The sequence below is a fragment of the Malaclemys terrapin genome, chromosome 1 (assembly GCF_027887155.1).
Source record: "Malaclemys terrapin pileata isolate rMalTer1 chromosome 1, rMalTer1.hap1, whole genome shotgun sequence".
Lineage (NCBI taxonomy): Eukaryota > Metazoa > Chordata > Testudines > Emydidae > Malaclemys > Malaclemys terrapin.
In genome coordinates this window covers 104,879,508-104,903,344 of record NC_071505.1, presented here as the reverse complement: position 1 = coordinate 104,903,344, position 23,837 = coordinate 104,879,508, and the positions used below count along the sequence as shown (strand labels likewise).

The following is a 23,837-nucleotide window of genomic DNA, read 5'->3' as shown; positions in this document are numbered from 1 at the left end:
TTGTTAAATTTATAGACTCATAGATTTTACTTGACGCCTACCATAATCACTAAATCTGACCTTGGATGCCATTGCAAAATGTTTGGAAATAGGGCCAAAGCAAGGGTGATTGGATCCAGAGGGTGTGACAACAACATCAACAAATGGAAGCGTTACAGGTGACAGCCTCCTTGAATGATTTTTTTGGAATATGGGCACAAATAGACCGTGGCCTCATAAAAATCTCCTAGGCCCTGCTGAAAACCATGATTAAAATAAATAACACGCCAGGGGAAAGTAATTGAACCATCACCCCAGTCAAGATACTGGAAAGTCACAGCTCCCCTTGGTATCAGACAGCATGGACACATTAAATATGGAAATTTTGGTACCCTCAGAGGAATGACAGCAGCACAGAGGAACAGGTATTTCCTTTGGTGAGCACCTGCATTTCATGGCACAAATAATTAAGAAATTCCTGAGCCATTTAGCTGGATTGTCCTTTTGGTGCAAAGGTACAAGTTACATTCACCCTTTCACGAGTCAATTTATACCCTAAATTCTCATCAGGAGCAAAGGGGTGAGGAGAGGAGCACAATGCAGTATGCATGGACTGCTCAGGATAGTCTGGAGAAAGAATGGATGTAGCATTCCAGATAGCAGGAGAGGGAGGCGGGGGGGCTAGGTCAATCCTATACTTGTTGTACAAGTGCACTCCTAAAGCAGCATAAACAGAAGGGAGCAACAGCTTTAACTGGCACACTTGCCACTGCACACATGAAAAATGATAATATCACTGGTGTGGGAGACTTCAGGTAGCTGGAAGACAGATATTTCCCAGTTGTAATATATGTCATTTTTGTTAGAAGCTGGAGAGTACACTGTGCTGAGTGGAAAGGAAAGTCCTGAGGGTATTAGAGAGGAAACCCAGCTGGGGAGGAGAACCACTGAGAGTAGAAGGTGCTAGGAAGGAGGTGCTAATGCCAGGTGCTAGGGACAAGGTGTTTATGTCAGGGAGGAAGAGGGAAGTTCACATATTGGAAAAAATCCAGTCACACGCTTTTGGATGGGACGCAAAGGATGATGGCGAAAGCTGCTGGCAAAGCCTCAGGCCCAGACTCTGCCAGTGGGCACGGCCCTGTGCCACCAATGGGAGAGAGAGAGTGCAAAGGGAAAACGGGGCAGAGGAGACGACCTTTCCCTGGATCACACCAGGGAGGGGATGGTCTTTTTTGAGCTTGTCCAATGGGCCTTTATGTAACCAAGGATCAGGTTTCTGCTTCCTACTTTGGAATAACTTTTGGAATGTCTCTTTTCAACCCCCAGGTTCTTATTTTATAGTCCAGAGCAGATGCAGGGACTCCTTATATTTTGCTGAACACACATTTAACTACTGATAGTAGTTAAAGCATGTGATCATCCCTGGACATATCCAGTTTAGCTGCCATGAAACAGTTTTGAGGAGAACAGATCAAGGGCCATTTGTGTGGAACCATGAGGTTAACTGTTAGAAATTAAGGCCTTTGAGCTAGGCAATTATGACTTACTTTTTCATCAGTAACCAGTGATTTGGGGTACTATATATCTGGGTGCGCAGCTTGAGAAAATTTACTGGGTACAGTTTGTATAGGGTTGCCAGGCATCTAGTTTTCAACCGGAACGCCTGGTGGCTCTGGTCAGCATAATTGACCGGGCCGTTAAAAGTCCGGTCGGCAGCACAAAGTCCGGTCTGCGTGTGGCTCCCGGAAGCAGCCAGTATGTCCCTGCAACCCCTAGGTGAAAGGGAGGCCACGGAGGCTCCGTGCACTGCCCCTCCCTGAGCGACAGCTCCGTAGCTCCCATTGGCCTGGAACCATGGCCAAGGGGAGCTGCGGTGACGGCACCTACAGATGGGGGCAGCGCGCAGAGCCTCCTGGCCACCCCTGTGCCTAGGGGCCGCAGGGACATACCAGCTGCTTCTGAGAGCCACCTGAGGTTACACTGCCGCCCAGAGCCCACACCCCAAGCCCCCTCCCATACCCCAACCCTCTGCCCCAGCTTGGAGCCCCTTTCTGCACACCGAACCCCTCATCCTCAGTCCCACACTCCCAGCTGAAGCCCTCAGCCCGCCCCACACACCAACCCCCTGCCCCAGCCCAGTGAAAATTAGCGAGTGGTGGGGGAGAGTGAGCTACAGAGGGAGGGGGGAGGGGGCCCTCAGAGAAGGGGCAGGGCAAGGGTGTTTGGTTTTCTGCAGTCAGAAAGTTGGCAACTCTACCCAGCCAGAGCCTTCATCCCCTTCCTCTCCCACACCACAACCCTCTGCCCCATTCTGGAGCCCCCTCCAGCACCCCAAACCCTTTATCCCCAGCCCTACCTCAGAGCCCAAACCTCCAGCCAGAGCCCTCCCCCCCTCCCCCACACACACATACACACACACCTCAACCCCACACCCCAGCCCGGAGGCCCCTCCCACACTCCAAACCCCTCATTCCCATCCCCACCCCAGGAGTATCTTGAATACATATTCCTGTCTGGAAAAGTAAATCCCTGGTGTTGGTGCTGCATGGCTCTTCTAAATGCTGCTAGTCCTGTGACATCTGGATTCAGATACACTGGAATACAATAGGATGGCAACTGAGATATATATTCAAAGGAATGTAGGACTGGAGAAAGAGCATCTCCTTCCACTGCTCTGATCTCAATAGGAACCACTGGAGTGGAACTGTCCTCCCCACCCCATACACATTCATTTCAGGGGAAATGCACTGAGCAATATGCTCAGCTCCTTGACACTCAGACAGTATAAAGTTGGCTGGAAATGGCAGAAGCGGCATTCCAGTGTTAACACAGTATGACAGCCCTAGCACATTAGCTCCTCTCCATCACTCCATATTAATATTCATCTTAGCTAATATACTATGAATGTCACTTTCCAATATTACTGCACATGAATATTAACCTGAAATGATATGAGCCATACAAAGGAGACTGCTAATCTGATTGCAAGGGGATAATATAACAGAGCCCTTAAGGATGAATAACTGACAGGCAGTGGTTTCTGAGTGCTTTCCTCTTTAGCCCTCCTCCCCGTTGCATATTGCTCACACGGGACAGAGAATAATCGATTTGGAAAGGCAATTCCACACCAGATTCTGTTGTTCCTGTTACTTTGGATATCTCATGATGTATCTGTGATGGATAAGTGATGAAGGCACTCATACAGAATCATCCTTTGACTTGTTCATAGGTTAAAAAAACAACCCACTAAGCTTCTGGTTTAAGTACTTTTTGGTTGCTCAAGTTCTCGCTCACTGCATTTGCTTTTCCCCTATATTCATAGTTACCTCTACTGTGGTTCTTATTTTTCATTCAGTTATTGGCCTATGCATGGAACAATAATTCTTTGGAGTCCTAGATAGCTCTGATGTAACTGGTAATGAAATACAGCATTTCTCCTCTCTAGGCTGTTGGCTTGACATAATTTCTTAGTCTTTACTGGCTAAAAGTCATTACCACCTATTGGCAACAAAATATCTTCCATTTGGTGGCTCTGCTGCCTCAAAGTGAGGCTTTAAAAGGAGCTCTCTAAGAAAATGCAGATTTCATGTGGGCAGGGCTATATATCTCTTGTCCACTATCCATCAGCTTGTCAGTAGCCCATGTGAAATGAACTGATGGCTACTTTTCACTTCCTAGCAAACAGGAGACACACCCATGACTGGCAGTTTTTGGCAGTCTCAGCAAAAAAACTAAAGGTGGAATGGACTGCCCCCCACCAACCTGAGAAATGGTTCTTCTGTTCTGCCTGCTGTGTAACTAGAAGATTTCAGATGTAAGTTCTGTCAGTTTTGCAGATTACACCAGCATGAATTATTATGATGATTAATTAATAATAATAATTAATAATTCTTAGCTCATATATAGCACATTTTATCAGCAGATCTCAAACTGCTAGTGGTATTTAAGTGCCTAAATACCTTTGTAAATCTGGACCCTTGAAACCATTTGAAATCTTCCCATTGATTTCAATGAGCTTTGGATCAGGCCCATACTCTTCCTTCATGAATGGCATCCCTTAAGTAACTCAGGTTATTTCAACTGTCCATTCTCTCATGGAGAGTCACATTTCTTTCTCCAGATGATCCATGGGCTGTTCTGGTTCACGGGGCACCGGGACGAGGGAAGTGTTTCTGAAGTGGAGTTATTCCTGCTTTAGTGTAAAAGAGAGCAGAATCAAGAACCAGGCTTCTAGCCCTTTTGGTTGTGAAGAACACTTTAAAGATACAAACTGTGTGTAGCCAATGCAGTAATGTTTTCCTGAGTTTGCAGGCAGCCTGAAACAATAGCTCAGAGACATGTGAATTGTATCGCTCATTTCAATGGAGTGTTGATTCTGCAACCTAATCATGACACTGTAAATGGCAATATTGTTAACCATTTCACTGCAGATCACTTTAGCAGAAACATCCTGCCAATGAGCTTAATCCAAATTGCCCTTATGTCTTCTGGGGTGACAAAAGCCCCAACTGTCTCCTACCAAGCTGCCGAAACCTCCAAGTTCCTCTGACAGCATCTGCACTGCAGTCATTCCCCAGTGATGCAAAAATCTGCAAGCAATGAAATCTGAGAGTTTGGGGTCAGAGTGAAGCAAGTGTAAATTAATCTGAATGTAGATAACAGAGGGGCTACTGTGCTGACTAGTATTTATGTTCATATCTAATCATTAAACACTTCTTTCTTCAATTGGCTTGAAGCTGCTGCAGAATTTCCAGCCCGCTGCACAACCCAGCAGATATGCAAGTTTGACCATTGGGCCCACTAGCAAAGCGTTAATATGGTGTTCCACAAAGCACTTTGCCTGTAGCTCGGATAGAGGAGGGTCATTCAGCACTGACACACAAGGCAGAGCCAGCGTCATCCTCAATACTCCAAGTCCCTGCCAGCCCAGAGAGCAAGGGGCCAAGCTTGGCTTCATACTCCAATCCCCAATGTGGTATGGTCCCCAAACAGAGTTTGTGACAATAACCTCACAAGAAAAAAGGGGTCATTCAAATGGAAGTCTCATATGCACCAGCAAAAAACAGCAATGTTTCCTGTACCACCGATTCCAAACCACTCCCTGCATCTCCCTCAAGGGTGCTACTCTGTGTATTGAGCTGTAACAACGCAGCCGTCCTCCCACATGGTTATTAATAGGTCCTAAACAGCTCAAATACACACACATGCAAATGATATTTTTCTTCATAAGTGCCAGTCTGGAATCAATTCAGTAACAACTAGAAGAGTGCTAAGAAGTGTTATCAATTGTAAAACGTATTGAATTCACAGAATCTTTCATTGAAACCTCCCACACCAGGCAATCAGAAGTCTGTTGCTGCTGCATTTTAACTAGGAGTCTTCAGCAGGGCCATAAAACACCTTCTCTGAGGAGTGCTTGAGTCATTCACATGCCAGACACACACTTTTCCTTGCCTATCTGACAGCTTGGTTTGGCCACTAAGCTGACTTCCAGGAGTAGAAAGGATACTAGAAGCATCCACTGGTGGGGGGAGGGTAAAAATATAATGAGTTTCAACATGAAACTCTGAAGTTGAATATAGGGCCAGTCAGTCACTGGCTCGATATCTATCCTGCTAGATAAGCTACAAGAACTTGGTCTCCAGGCATCTCACCTGGAGTAAGTGGTTGGGTTGCAGTCAAGTACACCTCTACCCCGATATAACGCGACACAATATAACACGAATTTGGATATAACCCGGTAAAGCAGCTCTCCAGGGTGGGGCGGGGCTGCGCACTCTGGCGGATCAAAGTAAGTTCGATATAATGCAGTTTCACCTATAACGCGGTAAGAATTTTTGGCTCCTGAGGACAGCGTTATATCTGGGTAGAGGTATATAATAGTGAAGTATAGAATCACTGGCAGCTTTTGTCCAGTACAGGCTTTGGCTGCAAAGACTATTTGGCTAGATAAGCTAAATAATATTACATGCACCGAGACCTACATAACTTGCTTTTAACATATTCTAAGTCAAGCACTCAAAAGTTCAGAATGTGAAGTTTACAACTGGCCATGATCCCATAATTCCATCCACTACCGCAACCGGTGCACTGAATGAGGTAGGGGAGCCTATGGAAAAAAAGCATGTAATCATGTCATTAAAGATTCTATACCTTAATACATATGCACAAAAGGTTTGAATTATGGTTGCATAGTCAGCCATAAATCTGGCATTTCCTAATTTTCAAGTTGACTTTGCAACAAATAATGTTCTTTAAACATTTTTTTTATCTACAAGACTTTTTTAAAAAGCAAAAAGGTAAAAATCTGTTATATTACATGCAATGTGTTGGTGTCCTCTGAGAATATAGGGTTTGACTCATATACAGGATGTGGGAACTCTGTCTGAGTATGAGGGTATGCACCTGAACACTAGGGTAAGGCACAACCAATGGCTGAGCATTTGGAGAAATCTGGCAATAGGAGAAGAAGGCAACATCACCTAGGGGCAGAGGAAGACACCAGTACAGGTTGATGACAAAGGAAGGAACCAGAACTATCTGGCTTCTATAACAGCTAAGCCTGGCTCATTCCTTGAGATAATTATAAATAAACCTTACTCACTGACAAGGCAACCATTGACCCCCATCCTTATGTTGCTGTGGCCTGGTCTACACTAGGCGTTTATGTCGAAGTTAGCGCCGTTACATCGAATTAACCCTGCACCCGTCCACACCGCGAAGGTATTTAGTTCGACATAGAGGTCTCTTTAATTCGACTTCTGTACTCCTCCCCGACGAGGGGAGTAGCGCTAAATTCGACATGGCCATGTCGAATTAGGCTAGGTGTGGATGGAAATCGACGCTAATAGCTCCGGGAGCTATCCCACAGTGCACCACTCTGTTGACGCTCTGGACAGCAGTACGAGCTCGGATGCTCTGAACTGCCACACAGGAAAAGCCCCGGGAAAATTTGAATTTGAATTCCTTTTCCTGTCTGGCCAGTTTGAATCTCATTTCCTGTCTGGACATCGTGGCGAGCTCAGCAGCACTGGCAACGATGCAGAGCTCTCCAGCAGTGATGGCCGTGCAATCTCAGAATAGAAAGAGGGCCCCAGCATGGACTGATCGGGAAGTCTTGGATCTCATCGCTGTGTGGGGCGATGAGTCCGTGCTTTCCGAGCTGCGATCCAAAAGACGGAATGCAAAGATCTACGAGAAGATCTCTAAAGACATGGCAGAGAGAGGATACAGCCGGAATGTAACGCAGTGCCGCGTGAAAATCAAGGAGCTGAGACAAGGCTACCAGAAGACCAAAGAGGCAAACGGACGCTCCGGATCCCATCCCCAGACATCCCGTTTCTATGAGGCACTGCATTCCATCCTCGGTGCGGCCACCACCACTACCCCACCAGTGACCGTGGACTCTGAGGATGGGATAGTGTCCACGGCTGGATCCTCGGACATGTTAGCGGACGGGGAAGATGAGGAAGGAGATGAGGAGGACGAGGCAGTCGACAGCGCTCACAACGCTGATTTCCCCGACAGCCAGGATCTCTTCATCACCCTTACAGAGATCCCCTACCAACCCTCCCCAGCCGTTACCCCGGACACAGAATCTGGGGAAGGATCAGCCAGTAAGTGTTGTAAAAATCTAAACATTTATTTGTAACAGAACAGGAATATTAACAATTTAAAAAATGGGTTTCTCATGATTAGTTTGATTAGCTTAACGGTTCAGTCATGGGCAGTGCAACTATTGAAAAAAAATCTAGCAATGTACGGTTTTGCATGATTGTCCTGCCCAAGCCGCTCTACTGGTTAGTCACTGCTACAGCAGCTACAGTAAAATGCGGTCTATATGTCCGGGGATGGAGCAGAAATCCTCCTGTGACATCTCAAGGAAGCTCTCCTGGAGGTAATTGGAAATCCGCTGCATTAGGTTCTTGGGGAGAGCGGCCTTATTGGGTCCTCCGTAGTAGGACACATTGCCACGCCACGAGACTATCAAGTACTCTGGAATCATTGCTCTGCACAGCATGGCGGCATACGGCCCTGGTCTTTGCAGGCTTTCCCGGAGCATTCTCTCTTTCTCGCTGTCAGAGATCCTCATGAGGGTGATGTCGCTCATGATGACCTGCTTTGAATGAGGTAGGGGAATGTTAGTGTTGGGACTGCTTTGCCGTTCCTTTACAGAACTGTAACCGCTGGTTTGCAGCCACGCGGTGGAGGCGGGAGAGGGGCAGCCGAAAGGGATCGTTCCTGGGGACAGCCGCGAGGGTGTGGGACAGGAGCAGACTTCCTGCTTGCCGAATTGCTGGCAGCAGGGACCGACATTGATTTCAATGTGAAATGAGGCCATTGCTAATATTAAAGTTTTAAGCTGCCACAAGTCTACGGCTTACCATGTCTGCCTGCAACAGAAATTCCGTTCTCCTGAGAGGCTTCTCAAATGTGCTGTAGAAGACCCCAGGCACTGAATGCGAAGGCCGAGAATTCGACCTTGTGCTGAGTGCGCATGTGATAGGTGCTGTGCATGGTCTTGTTAACAGAGAAAGACTATGTTCTTTGTTCACAACTACATTTATCTTTCTGAGGAATTCACTCCCTTTTTCCCATTCCCACAGCCCCATCTGCGACTGTCTCACAACCTAGCCTGTCATCACACTCCCAGAGGCTAGCGCGGATTAGGCATAAGAAGAAGAGGACACGGGAGGACATGTTCTCGGAGCTTATAGCCTGCTCCAGAGCCCAGGCAGCACAGCAGACCCAGTGGCGGGAGAACTTGACCCGAATGCACCAAGCCAACATGGATCGGGAGGAGAGGTGGCGTCAGGAAGACCAGCAGGCGACTCAAACCCTGCTTGGACTAATGAGGGAGCAAACGGACACGCTCCGGCGCCTTGTGGATGTTCTGCAGGAACGGAGGCAGGAGGACAGAGCCCCGCTGCAGTCCATCTCTAACCGCCCTCCCCCGCCACCAAGTCCCATACTCCCCTCACCCAAAGTGCACAGAAGGAGAGGCGGCAGAGTCCCTGCTAACTCTCACTCCACCCCTGCAGAGAGCTCGAGCAGCAGAAGGCTCTCATTCCCCAAAATTTGACAAGTTCTTTCCTTCCCGCCTGACACAAGCCCCCGTCCAAGTTTCACTTTCCCAGTTCCATGTTTGGTTGATAATAAAAAATACGTTTCTGTTAACTACTGTTTCCATCATGTTCTTTTGGAGGAGGGGGGGATAGGGGGTTGGTAATTCGACAGGACAGTCACCTTTGGCAGGGTATATAGTCGGGGGCAGGCACAGCAGCAGGGCACATACATAGTGCAGTGATGCAGTGACTAGTTACCCTGGTTAGTCTGGGAGGTTGTTTTCATGTTATGTGGTGGGGGGTGGGTTGCTCTGTGACTTTGTGGCAGGGGAGGGCAGTTACAGATCTTAAGCGGCGGTCCTTAGGCAGGATCACAGAGCCACACAGCAGGGGATCTGTAACCGTCCTCCCCCTGCCACAAAGTCACATAGACCCCCCCATACACACAGTCCCTATCAGGAGGGGTGACAGGCTCCGTTGAAACAACCATCCCACCGCAGCGGAGCCTGTCAATCCTTGAGTTTAGAAGCTGCATTCGCGCCACTACAGTACACCCGCTCCGCACCACAGTCTGCGTCCCAGTTTTAAAAAATTCCCGCGAATACAGTATTTAAGAAAACGGTGTGCTTTAACAAAGTAGAACTATTTTTATTTTGAAACGTGTGTTGGAAGTGGGGTGAAGGGGGTATGTAACTGGATAGGATAGTCAACATTAACTGGGCAAAGAAACGGGGGCAGGTTTAGCTTCTCAATACACAAACTTTAAAGTCACAGGTTACCCTGCTCACTCAGGAACTTTGCTTTCAAAGCCTTCCGGATGCACAGCGCTTCCCGCTGGTCTCTTCTAATCGCCCGGCTGTCTGGCTGTGAGTAATCAGCAGCCAGGCTATTTTCCTCAACCTCCCACCCCGCCATAAAGGTCTCCCCCTTGCTCTCACAGAGATTGTGGAGCACACAGCAAGCTGCAATAACAATGGGGATATTGGTTTCACTGAGATCACAGCGAGTCAGTAAGCTTCTCCATCTCCCCTTGAGACGGCCAAAAGCACACTCCACCACCATTCTGCACTTGCTCAGCCGGTAGTTGAAGAGTTCTTTTTCAGTGTCCAGGGCGCCAGTATAGGGCTTCATGAGCCAGGGCATTAGCGGGTAGGCTGGGTCCCCGAGGATGACTATAGGCATCTCCACATCCCCAAGAGTTATTTTGTGGTCCGGGAAGTAAATACCTTGCTGCAGCCGTCTAAACAGACCAGAGTTCCTGAAAACACGAGCGTCATGAACCTTGCCCGGCCATCCCACGTAGATGTTGGTAAAACGTCCCCTGTGGTCCACCAGTGCTTGCAGCACCATGGAAAAGTAGCCCTTTCTGTTAATGTACTGGCTGGCCTGGTGTTCCGGTGCCAGGATAGGGATGTGAGTTCCATCTATGGCCCCACCGCAGTTTGGGAATCCCATCGCTGCGAAGCCATCTATGATCGCCTCCACGTTTCCCAGGGTGACTACCTTTGGCAGCAGTACATCAACGATTGCCTTGGCTACTTGCATCACAACAACCCCCACGGTAGATTTGCCCACCCCAAACTGGTTCGCGACTGACCGGTAGCTGTCTGGCGTTGCAAGCTTCCACAGGGCTATGGCCACTCGCTTCTGGACAGTCAGGGCTGCTCGCATCCGGGTGTCATTGCGCTTCAGGGCAGGGGACAGCAACTCACAAAGTTCCAGGAAAGTTCCCTTCCGCATGCGAAAGTTTCGCAGCCACTGGGATTCATCCCAGACCTGCAGCACTATGCGGTCCCACCACTCAGTGCTTGTTTCCCGTGCCCAGAATCTCCTTTCGACGGCATCAACATGACCCATTGCCACCGTGATGTTCTCGGCGCTGGGTCCCCTGCTTTCTGAGAGGTCTGTGCTACTCTCAGACTTCAGGCCATCACCGCGTTGACGTAGCCTCCTCGCCTGACTTTTCTGCATCTGCCTCAGGGAAAGGTGTATGATAAGTTGCGAGGCGTTGAGAGCGGCCACAACTGCAGTGATGGTTGCAGCAGGCTCCATGCTCACAGTGCTGTGGCGTCCGCGCTGTCACTGACTAGAAAAGTGCGCGAACTGATTTCCCGCCGGCGCTTTCAGGGAGGGAGGGCGGGAGTGATGGACGGATGACGACAGTTACCCAAAAGCACCCTGGACACATTTTTTTTACCCAGAAGGCATTTGCGGCTCCACCCAGAATTCCAATGGGCAGCGGGGACTCCGGGAACTGTAGGATAGCTGACCACAGTGCACCACTTCCAATGTCGACGCTTTCCCCGTTAGTGTGGACTCACAAAGTCGAATTACTGTCCTTAGTGTGGACACACACGTTCGACTTTGCAATATCGATTCCAAAAATTCGATTTAAGTAAAATCGAACTACTCTCGTAGTGTAGACAAGGCCTGTGTCATTTGAGAGGGAGGCTTAAAGGAAAGGAAGAGTGTGGAGTCCCATTGTCCCTGACCCATACGGCGGCTTGTGTGTCATTAGCCACAGCTATGCAAAAAAATAATGTTACCAAACCATACAGCAAACTCTTGGTTTTGGGGGATCTGTGGAGAGAAATCCAGATGCCTAAAGCACGCTCATACAAAAGGAGAAGAATCCAGCTAGCATTTCCCTTCCTTATTCCTTTAAATAATAAGTTTCTTTGAGTTCTCCTAGTTACATTTTGTAGCCTAAGACCAGTTCCCACACTGGCTGTTTCACTGCTCAGGGAGTGAGTCTACAATGACTTAGGACGGAACGGGAGATGACCTGAGCTCATTTAACCACAGGCATGGTTACAAGCCACCAGCATTTTAGCAAAAGCTCAACACATTAAACAGCTTTTTTTTCCCCTGGTGTCCATTTTTCTGCTCAGATACTATTTGGAGGAAGGTATCTGAGTAAAATAAATCATATGAAACACATCTATATATTTTTATTGTCTATATGGGAAGGCAGACAGACAGATGGATGGACAGAGAGACAAAACCTGCTTACAAAGTTCCTACGAATAATACATTAGGATACCAGAGGAGTTCTGCATCTGATCAGTCCCAGAAGATACTTTCATATCTATCACCTGCATGGGAAGCATGCAGAAGTCCAATATGATATTCATAATATTAAAACAGTCACTCTTACATCCAATAATGTGGTAGAGAAATGTATTCATGATTTGCTCATTATTATAAATGTGTCTGTGTCTGCAAATGTTCCTTGCCTGATGTTTAGTCAGAAGCAAATGCAATGCAATGATAAAGTATTCCTATGGGGGACTTTTACATGCGCAGCGGGTGACTCCAGCTTGCCACCAAGGGTGCTCTACCACCTGTCCAACACTACCAGGCGTCAGTTTGTTCAAATCAGATTCTGAGTGCTTTGTTTCCAGCACTGTAAATGGGATGTTTGTATATACAGTACCATATCCTGCCTGCCGGTCAACTGAAAGTGAAACAGACAGATAAGGATAGTATGCAGAAACAGGGCTGTTAACTGTGATCATGGCTCACCTGAGGTTACACTGCTCTGCGCAGTTTGTTGAATGAAAATTAGGTTTCAAAGTCACCGAAATTCCCCCGACCCGCCTCTTCATAGAAGGAATTAGTGCATATTTCACTGACTGTACTGAACAGCAGACTCCATTTCTGTCACAGCACTGTGGAATTCACTGGACTCAATTATTATTGTGGCCTCTTCTAGCTTTAAACTCTATGAATCTGTGGAAATCTAGGGTCTAGACAAAGCTACTTACCTTAGGAATAAGAGAACCAGTGCAGATACATATGAAAAGGCTTGACTCATCACCCTATCCTCATACTGAACCTTCTCTGAGATTTGAAATTGGTGGGTTCATTCATCTTCATGTTCTTTGTGCCTTGCACCATAAGTGGGAGTGTGCCCAAAAAAGAGACTTTGTATAGCATACTGGACCCTGACAACACAGTGAAATATTAGGAATCCTGCTTGAGAAAGAAACCTTTGGATCTTTATCTAAACTGAACTGAGGGTCATTCACTGATCCCTAACTTCCTGAATTCTCCCATGCACATGGCATGTTTATCAAGAAACAGTGCATGAGAAAATGTCTGTTTTATAGTTAATATAGTTAAATATTGCATTATTTTAAATAAGACTTTTTCGTTTTCCTCCTTTTCATTCCCTCTCTCCCTTTCTTTTTTTTCTTCCCCTCCCCTCTTTTCTCTCTCTTTCTCTTTTCACTCGGGTGATCTGCATTTTATGGGTAATATTTTTAATTGGAAAACCTAAGCTGCAATTCTAGTAGTTCCTAAGCCCCATGATTCACATAAGACTCTCCAAGAATAATTTTTTTTAAAAAAGTGAAGGGACATCTTCTATACAAAACAGACCACCTCTCTGTAGCTGACAAGTTTCAGAGTAACAGCCGTGTTAGTCTGTATCCGCAAAAAGAAGAACAGGAGTACTTGTGGCACCTTAGAGACTAACAAATTTATTAGAGCATAAGCTTTCGTGGACTACAGCCCACTTCTTCGGATGCATATATGGAACCGAAGAAGTGGGCTGTAGTCCACGAAAGCTTATGCTCTAATAAATTTGTTAGTCTCTAAGGTGCCACAAGTACTCCTGTTCTTCTCTGTAGCTGATACACCAGGAATCTACCCAGTGGTCGATTTATCTATTTATCTTTGATAAGAGTTGTACGTGTAATTGTCTGCATATGTTGAAAAGGAAGTTACAAAACTCAGTGGAAAAAGGATGAAATTGTCTAAGTAAATGAGTTGCTTGAACAGAATGATTATACTAACACCAATATGGCACAGTCCATAGTCACATGTTTATCTGTCTTTACCTTGGCTGTTTTCTAAAGGCTAAAAGACACTAATATAAAATACTCCTGCTGCAGGATTCCATAACAGGTCACCCCTCCATCTCCTTACTTGGGGTGGGCAGAGTCCCAGACATTAGATAATCCACATACAGAGGTGAGTGATGATCAATCTGCTTTTGTCTCATTGCAATCCCATTTGCACAATGTATGTGCAAAACCATATTTCAATTACAAATGTTATTGAGTTTCCATCCTGCTTCCAAGAGATTATAACCAAAAGGAGAAATGATGGGACCAAGAGGGGGGACGTGAGAAAAATAAACTCAGTATATACACTATAGATAGGGCATCCACTTGTGCCAGTATAGCTACAAGGTTTCTTCAATCCCCAATAGATAGCACTAGTTCCTTTTATCTAGATAGAACGTTACAAAACAAATGGCCCCCTGAATCTCCTTTTATAGTGTCACAGCTCCTAGCAAGCACCCCTGCCTGACCACCTACAAGAACTACTGTGAAGGGAATCCAAGCCTCTGCTCTCTTGGGAATAGTTCCCTGGAGAAGTGAAAGCCACCACTTAACACCACTTCCGGGGAAAAAGTTGGAGAAGAAGTGTGAGACTATAACATCAACATTTGGAGGTCTATCAGCACAAGAGATGCAAGTCAGGAAGAATCCTCAAAGTCCCTTAATCTGAGTCCAGGAAACTAGAAGTGCATTCATTCTACTTCCAGATGACGCAGCAGGGAAAAGAGCCAATGAGGACATCACCAAAATTACAGGATTGTTATTTAATTCGTAGATTTTAAGGCCACAAGGAACCATTATGATTAGCTACTTCGATCTCCTGCATAACAGAGGCCATGGAATATCATCAAGAAATTCCTGAATCAAGCCCATAGCTTCTGGTTGAGCTACAGCAGGGGTGGACAAACTACGGCCCGCAGGCCAGTCCAGCCCCTCAGGGCTTTGGATCCGGCCTGCAGATTGCCACCCCTGTGACGCCGCAGGCCCCGCACCACTCCCAGAAGCGGCCAGCACCATGTCCCTGCAGCCCCTGGTGTGTGTGGGGGGAGGGGAAGCAGAGCGCTCCGTGCACTGCCCTTGCTTCCAGGCACCACCCCACACCGTTCCCATTTGCTGGGAACGGGGAACCGCGGCCAATGGGAGCTTCGGGGGAGGTACCTGGAGGTGCGGCAAGGGCAGTGTGCGGAGTCCTCTGCCCCCCCACACCCCCTTCCAGGGGCCGCAGGGATGTGGTGCCAGCTGCTTCTGGGAGCGGCGCACTGCCAGGTCAGGCAGGGTGCCTGCCCTGGCCCCGGTGCACACTGCTGCCACCCTGGAGCCGCTCCAGGTAAGTGGCACCAGGCCTGAACCCCTCTTGCACCCCGCACCCCAACTCCCTGACCTGAGCCCCCTGCCTGCACCCTAACCCCGCCACACCCCTCCTGCACCCCAATCCCCTGCCCTGAGCCCCCTGCTGCACCCCTCCTGCACCCGAGCCCCTCCCACACCCTGCACTCTTCCCTGCACCCCTGCCCTGAGCCCCCTCCTGCACTCTGCACCCCTTCTGCACCCTAACCCCCTTCCCTGAGCTCCCTCATACACCCCGCACCCCTCCTCTGCCCCAACCCCTTGCCCTGAGCCTCTTCCTGCACACTGCACCTCCTACACTCCCTCCTGCACCCCAACCGTCTGCCCCGGCCTTGCAGGCAATTTCCCCACCCAGATGTGGCCCTCAGGCCAAAAAGTTTGCCCACCCCTGAGCTAGAGCATATTTTTAAAAAGTTATTTTGCTCAATCCTGACATTATCTTGAAATAATCTTGGTTTAAATATTTCAAGTGATGGAGAATCCATCACATCTTCCTCTAAATTCTTCCAGTAGTTAATCATCCTTACAATTCAAAATTGGCCCCTTATTCTTAATTAATTTGTCTAGCTTCACCTTACAGTCATTTGATTTTTGTTGTGGCTTTAGAAGGTTAAAGGCTATTGGAAACTTTTCCCCACATAGGTACTTATATACTGTGAACAAGTCAACTCTTGACCTTCTGTTAAGGTTAATCAGCAGATTGAGTTTCCTAAGTCTTTTACTATAAAGCTTGTTTTCCAGTGGCTCCTTTCGAACCCTTTCCAATTTGTTGCCTTTTTTTTAAAATGTGCTCACCAAAACTGGACACAATTTGTCAGTAGTGGTCTCCGTCATGCTATATACACTACTACTAACACCTCCATACTTCTGCTTGATAGTCCTCAACTTATACCGCCAAGAACTGCATTTAGTCTCTTAGCTACCACATCACACTGACAGCTCACATTCATTTGGTTAGCCAACATGACCCTTAAGTCCTGTTCTGAGTCACTGCTTTCCAAAACACAGTCCCCCATCCTATAAGCGAGACCTACATTCTTGGTTCCTTGATATATGACTTTGCATTTAGCAGTATTAAAAAGATTATCGTTGTTCAAATGAGCCCATCCTACCATGCTATCGCCATCACCAACAAACAGCTTTTGGAAAGGTTCCACATTTCTCATCCTCCCAGCTGGAGCACAGATTTTACAGCAGAGATACAGCCAAGATGGTTGAATTGAAGGGAAAAGGTTCAAAACGAATGGAAAAGAGACACTAACCAGCATCTCAGACACATCCAGACCATCCAGAAAAGAGAACTGAAAACCCCCCACCATTCTATAACCACCTACCATCCATTTTTCCTCTGTTTTACTGTTAGTTCATCTGGAAACAGGGCTTTGGGAAATGCAGAGCAATCCACACCCTCTTAAGTCCCCTGACATGCTGCAAGCTGGCAGTTGATACAAGTCAGCCCCCTCTGCTTTCCTCTCTTAAAGAACCAACTTTGAAAACTAGTCATGCCACTTTTCTCCCTGGCTGTCTCAGGAAATAGAGAGCGGCCGAGCCAGAAGGATTTGTGGGTCTGTGTGGTTTTCCCAACTACAGGGCCTCAGGCAAAAAGAAAGAGACAGAACGTGCCTAAAGGCAACACAAATTCATAGCACTGCTCAGTCCTTACAACAGCTCTCCCAGGTAATTACACCATATGGGTCTGAATTGCTTGCACGTCCAAGAACACAGAGGAGCTCAGCTTCGCTATTTTTAACCTCAAGGCTTCCTTAGTCTTTTAACTATTTGTCCAACTTCTGTTGTGCGTTCTGCATGCTTGCGAGGGCCTCCTGATGCAGAGCACCCCATACAATAGCAGTAAGAGCTAGTTATGTGACTGCCGCTGACCCAGCCCAAAAGGTAGGGTTTGTCTAGGATTCTTCATTGTTTGTTTTTAATACTACACTATTCCTAACTTCTTTCACAACAGACTCTGCAGAAACTGAGACGTCCTGTTTTTAAAGGGACAGTCCTGTATTTAAGCCCTCTTGCAGATGTCCTGCCTTTTTCTTAAAAACGGGCAAATTGTCCCATATTTTCTGTCTCCCCCGCATCAGTACAGGTGGGTACTGCTACTGGCCGGATCCCTGCTTGCCAGCCACCTGCCCACCAGCGGTGAGTGGGGGGGTCCAGTGGCTGACAAGGTACCAGGAGAGCCAGGTCCATTCCAGGAGCCCAGCCAGACATGGAAGGTGGAGAGCACCAGGCAGGGAGGGTTGGGTCGGTCAGTCAACACCCTCCCCTCCCATGAGAAAGGTGTAGGGGAGTGTGTTTGTGTCACCTCTCCCCATGTGGGGAGAGGGAGAGGGGGAGGGATGGGTGTGTCACCCCTCCCTGTGTGAGCCCTATAACCTTAAAGATAAGAAGGGAAATAAAAAGAATCCAACTATGTAGGATTTCTTTTTAACAGGGGCTCAGTTAACTTGATGTTAATTTGAATGTTTGTACTGCATAGTTCTGATTGATTGCCATTGAACTCGCTTGAATACGGGTCATTTTACCAGGTGTCCAGTATTCAGCATAGGGAAATATGGTCACCCTATTGAGGGGCAGCCTTTTAATGATGTACGAGAGCGTGCCTGTGAGACTACTATTGCCCATGATTAATTTACATATGCAATTAATCCCTATGAGTGGTTTCCCTTTGCAACATAGCCACCTGCACAGAGGGGATTCTCCTTGCAATTTATACCTCTGCCTAGTTTCCCTTTTGAATGCATTTACAACTATTCCCCCCCTTGTAAATTACTCAGATGTATGGACTCCTCTTGTATTGTATGCATCTGTAGGGATTCTCCTTTCTTCCTGTTGATCACTGAGCTGCACATGTGCCCCTGTGTATCCCTGGCATCTTCCACGGGAAGGCAAACCCCATCTCCCTGATGGAAGAACTCCTAAGGAACTCAGTTTCTTGAAACTCCCAGAGTTTCCTTTCTCCGGCATAGTAGAGAATGGGGCCTATAATTAGGAAAGGGTGTTTCAACATGTTTGAATTCACTAATAGAAAGATGAGTAATGGGAGACGGGAAATGCTGATGATTGGATCAAGTGTACAGCTCGGGGCCTGAGTGGAAGAGAAAACTGAGTTAAGGGTGAAGAAGATAGTGGAGGGCAAAGGTCAATGGAGTTATCAGCATGTGTGATACACAATGAAATCTTCCATTGCAGAGGATTGAACAAAACTTCTACTGGCTCCCTTTGCAAAGGCAAAGAATTCCATGTACAGCTGGGTTGGAAAATGAGGGCGTCTTCATGAAAGATTTTGACTTTCTATCGAAAACCTCACAACCAAAAATGTGTTGTCAAAAACTGCCAAAAGAAAACATTTTTGGTCTTTGGCCAAACAATTTTGTTTTTCTGACAAAAAAATAATAATCAACAGTTGCCAAGGAAACAGAGACAAGGTGCCTGAGGTAATATCTTTTATTGGACCAACTTCTGTTGATGAGAGAAAAGCTTTTGAGCTTACTTGGAGCTCTGATTAAGTTTCCCAAGCCTGAAGAAGAATGTCACAGTAAATACAGGGTGGGACAGATTGTTTAGCATAAGTAGTTAACACATATTTCAAGGGACCATTCAAAGAAAGCAGACATTTTCCATGAAAATTTTAATTTAGTTAAAAAATCCCATAAAAAAATAAAATTGGACAAAACATTTTTGACCAGCCTTAACTCCACACTTTAACGTCTCTTCATGAGTGTGGAAGGCTGGTACTATAAATTGGTGTATGTGCCTCAGGAAACCACAGAATGGCAAGTGGCTGCTAGAGATGAATCTATGGGGAAAAGGAATGTCCTTTAATACTGTGTCTGTTAAAGACACCTCGACAGCTAAAATAAGGAGATAATAGCTCCCTGTTATCCCTCACACAAATCCATTCCCAAGTCTCCAGGCTTGGCGAGGAGGTGACACAGTGTGTAGCTGCTATCACACAGCTACACAGAAGATCCATCATTTCACACTGGGAAAACAATCAGTGTCACAACAGATTAACATAAACCCCCTTTCATTTCCAGAGGAGGGAATTTCTTGATTACCATAAGCTTCAAGCTTATTAAAATATCACAAGGAAGAGTGTATTTCTGACATTTCTAGGTATTTCTTTTTTCTGTTCACTCATCCTCACCAGAAGCAGTTATAAAAGGTGTGGGAGGACAACTCCCATTAATCAGAAGCAGCCTTCAAGGGCTAACAGGTCTGATCTAGGCTCTTGAAGAAGACAGAGAGAAAATCCTCCAACAGGAGCATGTCTTCAAAAGGAGGGATGGAGAACATTCTGAACAGGAGCAGGCTACCCCCCAAAGAGTTGAATTCCAGGTTTTCTGCTTCCAAATTAGTTAGGAATAGAAGTTGAAATTTTTACCTTTTATTAATATTATTAATTCCAATTGAGTTCATAGTGCATAAGGACCCCCTTGCACCAGACTCTGTACAAGTAAATAACACAAACATAGGCCTTGCTATAGAAAATTCAGCATCCAGGGATTAGACAATATGTAAAAGGTGGATAAAGAGACCCATAGGTAGGTGAGTGGTGGGAAAAAAGGAAACAGGCATGGGTCTGTTTCCTTAAGTTCATAGTCACAGTGATCGTGGTAGTCACAGATAGGTGTGGCTAGTTTGTCTGCTTTTATCTGGTAGTGAGTTGTAGACGTCACGGCAAAGGTAGGTTTTCAGGAGGAATTAAGAGTCTGAGCCAAAGCCTATTGAGGTGAATGGACCAACTCTCATTTAAATCAAAGGATTTGGATCAAACCCTAACAGAACATAAACTAGTGACTTTGTGGGGAGTGTGATCAGTTTTGACAGGAAGTAGGAATGTGGGACACCCTCTCCATACATTTCTGGCAAGTTCTTTCCTGTGGATCTTAAATGTGGATCTTAACTACTCAATATTATAGGCAGGGCTGAGCTGGGGGAGGGGTTGGGATTTCCAGGATTGAAGGCTCCTCCAATAAAAGTTTTTTTTCTGACCAAAGTGATATAGCTCCCTGGATAGACATATCAGCTTTCCAAACCAACAAGCTTTAATAGCCCTGCAAAATGGATCCTGAATTATTCTTAAAGCTAAAATATATATATATATTTATGTTTCTATTACTGAAGTACCGGATGGTCTTGAGTAACTTTTGCTTTCTAGAAATTTACAAATTATTAAAATGTATTTCCATTTCCAGTCCTAATGGAGCTTTAAATTTTTAAGTAAAAAAGAAAAAAACAGCACCGGATTTATATCAAATAACCAATTTAATGAATGCTTATAAACTGATAATTAGCCTAGAAATGCAAACTTGCACTCTCCCTCCCTCTGTTTGACTTTGAATTACTGAGATATCTAAAAGGACCCTGTGACACATCTCCTCAAGGATCCTTTGGGATTTTTATTATCTTAAGCAGACAGTCAAACAGAACAGAACAGGGTGCCCCAACTCATCTGAAAATCTTTTACTGAAGAACCTGTGATTTCTCTCCTCATCCTGAGTGTCCTGTTGCATTAATTATGAACAGAAATGTATGCATATTCAAATCCCAAATAGCTGATGAGCTTTGGATGGCTTTTCTTTGGTCCCTTCCATTAAGCAATCATGAAAACTTTAACAGTTCCATTTTGCCTAAGCAATGAGTTCTTTGTTGATTAATGAACTGACAGAACGTGCCCCATGGTGGATATTTCACCCTTCCAAAGAGGCCATGCTCTTACATCATCATAGACTAATCTCATCAGTTCAGGAAGTGCAAGGAGAACGAAGGAGCCAAGATTTCCTAACTCTGTAGCACTCAGACTAAGCAACCTGAATATAGATAAATCTCCACTGCCCTGCATCTTGTCTTCTTATTTACACCTACGTAAACAGTTTGTGTAAAATGCTACTACATATATCAGTAGAGTGACATTTCACACTCACTTTTCACAAGTATATATAAATGATGACACAAGGTGCAAAACAGTGGTGAATCAGCCTGAAAGAGTCAAATTTTGCTCTAATTTACACCCATGCATTTCAAACCTAGGCTTCACTGGAGCAGAAGCTGTCACTAATCTAATACTGGCCTACACAGTACTTTAATGTACACCAATACGGAAGTTTGAAGCCCCAGCCACCCCTCATTGCCTGACTCTTTTTCACTTGTGCCTTCAGACAGAATCTGAACTCAGGTCTCCAGTAGTGAAAGGCACTAATCACCTGCATTAACAAGTTCTTCCCTCTATGTTTGACTTGAGTCTTCTGCTACTGGTGCTGGTCAGATGTCTCAAACAACAGATAATACTAGCAGACCAAAAAAGAGTGTAATAGCGCTTGCCACTTTTAGGGAATACAGTACTAATTAGAAACAAGGACACAATAAATACACTTAGATTGATGGGCTATTAAGGGATTCTCTCATCCAGGCTCAGTTCCAGCAAAGTAAAATTTAGATGGACTTTCAGGAACATTTTTCATCACAGTAAGGTCTATGAGGTCATGCAATGAGCTTGTGCACTTGAGGGCCAATTGAAACTGTTCTTTGAAAAAATGGGAAGTGTTCCTCAAACTGACCAGAAGGAGGGATATTGGGGCTAGCTGGCATGATATAACACAGCCATATACAGAGAGGGGTGGGGGGGGGTAGGAAAGTGCATTTCTCAGGTGGCACAATCCTTCACCCAACAGAGTCCTTGAGCAATGGAGACTACACCTTCCTAGAGAATGTTCCATCCTTTTTCCTTGCCACAGTGCACCTGGCTTCCTCTCGACTAGTGCATAAGAAGGGGGATGGGGCCAAAACCCACATCATCCGTTCCTCTGCTTGTCCTCTCTGGAGCACTGTGAGCCTCTGGCATCCCACAGAGGAAGGCATATAGGCAGGAATGAATTGTGGGAGACCCTCGCTAAGTTCATGTGAGAGGTGAGCTCCCTTCCCCACCCTCTTAAGGGACTGGCACAATCAGGCCCATAGAACATAGCATTCTCTCTTTCTTTTCCCGCTGTCGATGGTTTAGAGATCCTCCCTATTACTGACATGGCAAAAAGGAAAACATACTTGCTAACCACTCCTGCCTCCGTGGACTGCTATGATTGGATGGCATGACATTACTGTGGAATAGAGACAATAGAACATTTAAGAATAGAAATGGATCAGAAAAGTTTTCCTTTTACTTGTGTGTGTGCGTTTGCTCTCTTTTCTATCAGATCAAATGCATGTGGCTGATTGTGCCTCTTTATTTTTATGCATTAAACTTTCAGCAATATAAAATTCACAAGACACTCCCTTGGCCCAGTCTGTTGTTTTGCCCACAGGAATGCTGGCAGGGGAAGGAAGAGCTTGGTTCTACTGTCAGTCTAGAGCCAGAGCCATTTATGTCACCCTATTGGAGAAATTAGTTGGGCACTTGTAGCTGACCTACAGGTTATTTTGAAATAAATCAGTGACATGATAACAAATGAACTTCATTCATTCTTGGCTCTGGCACCTTAGCGGTCAAGAGTTATTTCAATATCGCCCAGCAAAACTCCATAATGCACCTGAGATTCCATTTCACTATGGCTCTTGACTGTCTATGTGCATACAGTTGCCTTCAGAACCTCCATATGTCACCTCTAAATTATGCCAGTTCCCTGACAGCTTCGAGAAGAATTATCGCAGATGTGATACCAAAACTAGAGAATTGACATTTGGTTGATAACACTCCATCAGGTTATCGAGAGGATGAAGTTGTGAATCACCTTATGACGTGTTATGAAATCTTGTCATACATCATAAATGTTACTTAGAAAAGGCAAGCTGCAGTCCATTTGTTACAGGAAGCAGATTTCCAAATACAGAGACAAATACCTCTTAAGACATTGTGACATAGCCCCCAATAATTCTATTAAGTATATTGGTTATGTTGTGACATGTCATGGTATCTTGTGACATATAATGGTAATGACAGCAATTATGCTAAGACTAAGTAAGTGAATTTATGGAATCCAAAAGTGAAATCTAATGAACAGATTAATTTTCACTGGAAGAGTTAGCTAAAAACTAGTTAGATTATTGATAGATAGAATTCCTATGTACCTTGAAAAAAGTTTGTCTCAAATCACTGAGAAGGATGGTCATTCAACTGAGTCATCAAAATGCTCAATTAAATGCTAGGTACCTGAAACAATACCTTTGGCAAAAGTGTGATGGGGAAGGAGGGTGGTTATACTAACACAAGTGATAATTTCATATAACAATTCATTTACTGATGCAGCATATCAGAACTGGAGATATTCACTGTGAATTAATTTTCACTTACATCTACAACCTTGTAAAAAGTCAGCAAAAATAATTGACAGCAATTATTTCTAGCAACAGCAAATTGCATTGCTCCCCCTCAAATGGCCATCTGGGAGTGTGAAAATGATTTAATATGACTAGGCGGCCTGTTTCTTTTTCACTAAAATAGACAGTTCTACAGTGTATTTCATATTTAAACTACATTGTGCCATCCATATGCCTCACATAAAATACCATCAACATTGGCCTAGTCTGTAATATATTTCACTTACAATTTTCAAAGGATTGACAATATTTATTTGTTCACAGGACTCAC

General features: G+C 45.5%; 1 protein-coding gene across 2 annotated transcripts in view; it reads left to right on the top strand.

Annotated features, from left to right (window-relative positions):
- Positions 1-23,837, top strand: part of CHRM2 (cholinergic receptor muscarinic 2) — a 178,395-nt gene that overhangs the window by 139,985 nt on the left and 14,573 nt on the right. The window contains exon 3 of one of the 2 annotated variants that reach the window (XR_008445636.1): positions 3,658-3,793. The exons of the other annotated variant lie outside the window; for it this stretch is intronic. The gene's annotated coding sequence lies outside the window, so the exon portion shown is untranslated. The remainder of the gene's footprint in view (positions 1-3,657; positions 3,794-23,837) is intronic. 2 annotated transcript variants of the gene reach the window in all.